The sequence below is a fragment of the Nannospalax galili genome, unplaced genomic scaffold, assembly GCF_000622305.1.
Source record: "Nannospalax galili isolate Female #2095 unplaced genomic scaffold, S.galili_v1.0 scaffold337, whole genome shotgun sequence".
NCBI classification, from domain to species: domain Eukaryota; kingdom Metazoa; phylum Chordata; class Mammalia; order Rodentia; family Spalacidae; genus Nannospalax; species Nannospalax galili.
The window spans coordinates 1,896,281-1,903,065 of NW_008340932.1; the positions used below are offsets into that span (position 1 = coordinate 1,896,281).

The 6,785-nt window shown below is 45.0% G+C and overlaps 1 long non-coding RNA gene across 1 annotated transcript in view; it reads right to left on the reverse strand.

The window, feature by feature from the left end:
• Positions 1-6,785, reverse strand: part of LOC115070892 — a 25,040-nt gene that overhangs the window by 773 nt on the left and 17,482 nt on the right. Inside the window, exon 2 of the long non-coding RNA XR_003849995.1 lies at positions 5,929-6,068. This is a non-coding gene — a long non-coding RNA (uncharacterized LOC115070892). The remainder of the gene's footprint in view (positions 1-5,928; positions 6,069-6,785) is intronic.

The window sequence follows — 6,785 nt, forward strand, 5'->3', positions numbered from 1 at the left end:
CACCCTGTGCCAGCTCGTTTGTGAGGTAGCAAAGAGATCTTGGAGTGGGCTAAAGAGCTGCAATTTCCCGAGGAGCAAGTGAGAGGTAAGGATTGTGAGAACTGTGGCTTTTCTTCTGGCTTTAGGTTTCTAAAACCCCCTTTTTGAATGTGCCTTCAGGCTCATTCCTAAATGATCTCACAATGACCTCTACCTGTGTTCATAGCAAGAATCCCACCTACCACACCCTTGTAAAAGAGGTGCCAGCCAGGTGATGTGTTGGCCCAGCAGGGGCTACAAGGAGACCCTGTCTCAAAACTAAAAAAAAAAAAGTCCAGTTCAAAGTCATGCAGTTAGGATATAACAGAACTGGAATCTGAAAATAATTTCTGTAACTCTTAAGTCTCCATGAACAGCCATTATCAATAGGGCATGGTGGCATATGCCTTTAATTCCAGCACTTAGAAGGCAGAGGCAGTGCAGATCTCTGTGAGTTCAACGCTAGCCAAGGCTACATAGTGAGACCTATCTTAAAAAAAAAAAAAGCCATTATTTCGTGTGGCTTTGCCCGTCTGTCTTAAAATTACACCTTTCTTAATATTTATATGAAAAATTTTATTAGATGCATTGCACTATGCTAAGCACTAAAGATGCAACAATTACAAATGTGGTTACTGCCTTCAACACCTGCAGCCCAGCTGGGCATGGTGGTGCACATCTGTAATCCCAGCACTTGGAAGGTAAGAAGTAGGATGATCATAGTGAGGCCAGCCAGCCTGAGCTACATAAGATGGTCTCAAAACAACAAATATAATAAATCAGGAACTGGAGAGATGGCTCAACAGTTAAGAGCACCGGCTGCTCTTGCAGAGGACCTGAGTTCAGTTCCCAGCACCCACATGGCGGCTAACAACTGTCCATAACTCCAGTTCCAGGGAATCTGTTGCTCTCTTCTGGCCTCCATGGGCATTTCATGGCATAGATGCACTTACCTACATGCAGGCAGGCAATACACTCATACACATAAAATAAAAATAATAAAGAAAATATTAAAAAATAATAAATGGATAAATAAATGTGCAGCCTAATGGAATCGACAATGAGTAATGTACTCTAAAAAAGAATTCTTTCTGGGGTGCTGGAGAGATGGCTCAGTGGTTAAGAGTGCCTGCTGCTCTTCCAGAAGATCTGAGTCAGGTTCCCAGCACAGTGTTGGGTGTCTCACAGCTGCTTGTAACTCTGCCTTTCAGGGTCCCAATGCCTCTGGCCTCCACAGGCATGTGTACTCACATGCACATACTCCCCACCACATACACATACACTTAATTTAAAATAATAAAAATAAATCTTTTTTTAAAGCTTTCTACAGGGCATGGTAGCACACACTTGTAATCCCAACACTCTGAAAGCTGAGGCAGGAGAAAGATGAGTTTGAGGCTAACCTGGGCTACACAGCAAGACTCTCCTCTCCCCTCACTACCCTCCCAAAAAAACCTTTTGAATCTTTGCCTCCAAATGTGTTTTTCTCCCTTCTAGCCGTACTCATGGACTGGTTGATACTTCAAGATTCTTTAAAAACTTATTTATTTAACGTGTTTGAGTGCTATGTCGGCAAGTATCCGTGTTATGCAATACCAGTGGAGGCCAGAAGAGGACATCAGATCCCCTGGAACTGAGTTATGAATGGTTGTTAGCCACCAAGTAGGTGCTGGAATTTGAACCCAGGTCTTCTATGAGAGCAACCAGTGCTCTTAACTGCTGCGCCATCTGTCCAGCCCTGATACTTCCATTTTTACCCCTTCTTCCTTTGTCCCTCTTCCCCCTTCTCCCCCCAGTCCCATCCCTGCCCGATCTTTCTGTCTTTATTTTTCTCTGTCCCCCAGTATATCTCACATTTTTTCCTACCTGTCTTTTCCTTCTCTCCTCGTCATTGCCCTACCCACCCAAACATACAGACTGTGCTGTATTTTATTTTAGGTGTATGAGTGTATTGCCTGCATGTATGTAGGCTCAACCATGACATGCAATGCCTGTGGAGGCAGAAGAGGGCGTTGGAGTCCCTGGAACTGGAGTCACAGATGGTTGTTAGGCACCATGTGGGTGCTGGGAACCCAACCCAGTAAGTCAGTGCTCCCAACCACTGAGCCATCTCTCCAGCCCCCAGACTGTGATTTCTTGATTTAACTCATCAATTTCTCCTGCTAATGAGGTAACAGACCCAGACCCCAGTCTGATCATCATCTCTCCCCTAGCTCTCTCCACACATACTTCAGATCCTCAAGTTCTCACCCACAAGGAGCCCTGGGGTAGATGCACTTCCCCATGGCTACCTAGTCCACAGACATTTACTGTCTTCCTGACATGATTTGGCTTGGTTTTCAAAGACAGTCTCCCTCCAGGTCAGGCTAGCTTGGTTGAGATTTCTGGGTATGGAAGTTTGCCTGCCAAAGCTAGCAGGCCACCAGAATACAAACCACTGATGCCCCACATCCCCGGGACTTCTACCATCTGCAACTTCAGCCTTCTCCATCCCTCTCTTCAGAACCCTGAGTAAGAAGCTGAGGTACTGGAAGGGAGGGGTGGCTAAGCAGAATGTCAGTGCCAACTGGGTTCGTAACCAGGCTTGAGCTCTCCATCCTTTAGGCAGGTCCTCTTCTCCATAGTGCTGGGCAAGAGGGGCCAAGCACATGGCTAAATGTAGGATGAGAGGTCACCCAAGCTTTCAGTGAGGTCGCCCAAGCTTCCAGTAAGCCTTGGCAGGTCAGGCTTAGCATGGATTCTGGTTAGTCAACAGATTTATTCCCAAAAGCTAGGACTTTGGTTCCTGTGATTTTTTTTTTTTTTTTTCCTGATTTGTGCATGCTCTGAAGGCAGATGTCCCAGGGATGCTCATTGCTTGTACTTTTCCCTGTCATTCACCTACTACTGCTCACTCCTGGTCCTCAGACTGCTCTTCAGTTCCTGGCTCCTTGCGCAGGCCAGACTCACCAAAGCAAAGCTTCGGGAGGCTTGCTGAGCTTTGCGGCTCAGCTTCCAGCAATGGCTGAGAGGCAAACAAAAGGGAAAGATGACTGCTTCACACCAGGCTTCATCTGCAGGCCCATCTGTGCTGACCAGGATTCTCCAGAGCAAGAGAACCAATAGGAAATGCATGGATAGGCCGGAATCCAAAGAGACGCATTGTTAGGGATTGGCTTGCCTGGTCCCAGTAGATGAGAAAGAAGCCCCATAATCTGTAGGCTGCAAACTCCAGGCTGAGGACAGTCGGTGATAGAGTTCCAGTTCAAGCCAAATGCCTGAGAACCAGGGGAGCCAATGGTGTTAGTCCCGGTCTGAGTTGAAAACATGAGAAGTGGGAGCGTCTATGTCCAAGGGCAGGAGAAGATGGTGGCTGTTCACAAGTCAAGAGAGGGAATTCACTCTTCTTTGACTATTTTCCTATTCAGGTCCTCCATAGATTAGATGATGTCCATCCAGTTGGCTAAGGGGGTCTCACACCTTCCCTTCTCTGTCTCCCAGAAATCAATCTCTCAGGCTGATGGGAAGGTGCCAAATTCCTGTCTTTGTTGAGACCTTTCTGATTCTTCAGGGAAGAACCGAAGTAGAGATCCCACCCACATTCAGAAAGCTTTCTCTCTCCTGGGGAGATCCTAACATGATGAAGATGGTCCTAAGAACTGGGGAGATGATTCAGGCAGATAAGAGCTTCTGCTGTGCACCCATGAGGATCTGAGTTCAAATTCCCAGAAACCATGTAAAAATTTGGGTGTGGGTGAGTGCCTGTAACCACAGTGCCCTCGTGGGCAAGGGAGGTACTTAGGTGGGGACTGAACATGCACTGGAGTTTGCCTAGCCCTAATTCAGTGAGAGACCCTGTCTCAAGGGCTCCTGGACGCTACATGAGCGTAATGCATGTGTACCTGCACCCATATGTGTGCATATACACTCACACACATACATACTGTGGTAGTTTGAATTGGAAGTGTCCCCATAGGCTGCAAGTATCTGAACAGTTTTCAGATGGAACAGTTTTCAGATGGTTAGGGGAGAGTCATGGAACCTTTAGGAGGTGTGGCCATGCTGAAGGAAGCATGTCACTGGAGGTGGGCTTTGAGAGTTCCTAGACTTCTCTTTCTGGTTTTTCTCTGCTTCCTGTGAGTGTTGCAAGATGTGAGCTCTCAAGATTTCTGCTCCTGCTGTCTCCTTCCATGCCTTCCCCTCACCATATGGACTCTTAAACCTCAGGAACTGTAGACCAAATAAACTCTTCTATAAGTTGGCTTGATCATGGTGTTTTATCAAAGCAACAGAAAAGTAGTAACTAATATGCGCACCCACACGCATGCCTGCACACAAAGATGGTGTCTGTGACCAACATGAAATGCGAACGAGCTAAACCTCAAGAAGCAGAAAATGATTCTGACCAGCAGTGGGCATAATGCCTTGTAAATCTCTGACCTTCCCAGCCATGCTGAGCACCAGGTAATATTATCCCTGCTTGTGAGCTCAGAAAACAAAAATACAGATAAATTAAGTAATTATTCAAAGGTCACACTCCAGTACATCGACACCATGTTGATTAACTTCAAATGTTGCAGATGATTTAGTCAGATTTATGTCTTTTCTCCCAAAACCAATCTATAAATCAGATCTGTTCTATGTCACCTCATACCAAGCACCCTCAACAAGCCTATCAAAGTACCTCATACTTTAAAAGAAAAAAAGAAGGGGCTGGAGAGATGGCGCAGCAGTTAAGAACACTGGCTGTTCTTGCAGAAGACCCGGGTTCGAATCTCAGCACCCACATGGCAGCTCACAACTATCCGTAACTCCAGTCCCAGGGGATCCAACAGCTTCTTCTGACCTCCTCTGGCATTGCATGACACAGGTGTACTTATTGCCTACATGCAGGCAATACACACATACACATAAAATAAATAAATAAATAATTTTTTTTAAGTTTTAAAAAAGGGGCTGGAGAGATGGCTCAATGGTTAAGAGCACTGACTGTTCTTGCAGAGGACCGGGTTCAATTCCCAACACCCACATGGTGACTACAAACTGTCCTGAACTCCGGTTCCAGAGGAATCTGAAGCTCTCTTCTGACCTCTGCGGCATTGCACGACACGGGTGCACTCACATACATGCAAGCAATACACTCATACATATAAAATAATAAATAATAAATAAAATATTTTTTTAAAAGTTAAAAAAAAGTGAACGATTGATTGAATCATCACATCTAAGTAGGAGGACAGAGAAAAGTCTTACTTGCCTGGTAGAAATCATTGAAAATCTAAAAGTGGGGCTGAGAAGATTATTCAGTTGGTAAACTACTTGCCACACAAGCATGGGGATCTGTGTTTGTTCCCGGCACCCATGTAAAAATCTGGGTGAGCTTGTGTACACTTGTAATCCCAGCTCTGAGGAGGCTGAGGAACTCAGTTCCCTTGGTTTGCTGACTAGCCAGTCTACCCTAAACTACTAGCTCCAGGTTCCAGTGAGAGATCCTGTCTCAAGAAACAAGGTAGATGGTTCCTGAGGTAGACCTCTGGCCTCTACACATATATGGCCTCACACGTTTATAACCTATACACCACACACTTGTGCCCACATTAACCATTAACGTGTATGCACACACACGTGCGCACACAAAAGAAAATTTAAATATTTTGTGTACTATGGTTTTCCCTGTAAGAGAGTTTATCACTTTCTGTTTGTTTAAAGCAGTGAGCATTATCCAGGAATGAAGATCAGTGGTACATAGATTTGTCCAGCATGCACAAGGCCCTGGATTCAACCACCAGCACTGTTAAAATAATAAAAATAAATATGAAATATTAATAAAGCAATGAATTTTTTACACTATTTTTTTAGCTCATGAGTCATTGATTGTGTGGGCTTTTGACTGGTCTAGGGTGGCCTTGGCTATGCACCTGATGCACTCACCTGGGGCTAGCTGGATAGTCTGAGGAAATTTGACCTTGCTGGGCTTACATAAGCTCTTGAACATGTTTTGGGCCCCGAAGATGAGGAATCACCTGTGATCTCACTTTCCTGGTGTTCTTCATATGGAAGCTACAGGTGACCTAGAAGACAAGCCAAGGTATGCACGACCTCTTGAAGGTGAAACTCAGAAGTAATATCACATCACTCCTGCTTCATCCCATTGGTCAGTCAGTCAACAGACAAGCTCAGATTCATGGAGTAAGGACAGAATTTCCACCTCTTAAAGAAAAGATTCACAAAGTCATTCTGCATAAATTCTGGTCACATTTCCAATTCAACTAAGTGGTCTTACTTATTTGTAGAGAAACTATTAGCAACTTTCCCTAGCAACTCGCAGTTCTGGCCTTTTCCTTTAAAAATCAAGGAAAGGGCTAATGAGATGGCCCAGAGGGTAAAAGTACTTGCTACATAAGCTGAGAACCTCAGTTCAATTCTCTGAATAATGGTGGAAGGAGAGAACCAACTCCCAAAAGTTGTTCCCTGACCTACACACATACAAACTTTCACAAGAACCAAGTTCTTAGCACTGTCTGTAATATTAGTACTCAGGAGGCTGAGGCAAGGGAATTGTTGAGAGTTTAAAATCTACAAGTAAGCACCAGGTCAGCCTAGACTATAGCGAGAGCCTGTTGCAAAAACAAAAACGGAGGCCAGCAAAATAACTCAACAGGCAAAAGTGTTTGTTTTCCAAGTCCAACAACCTGAGTTTGACCCTTGTAAATGCACAGATGCCCACGCATGCACATCACACACACTCACACACACACACACACACACACACACACACACACACACTA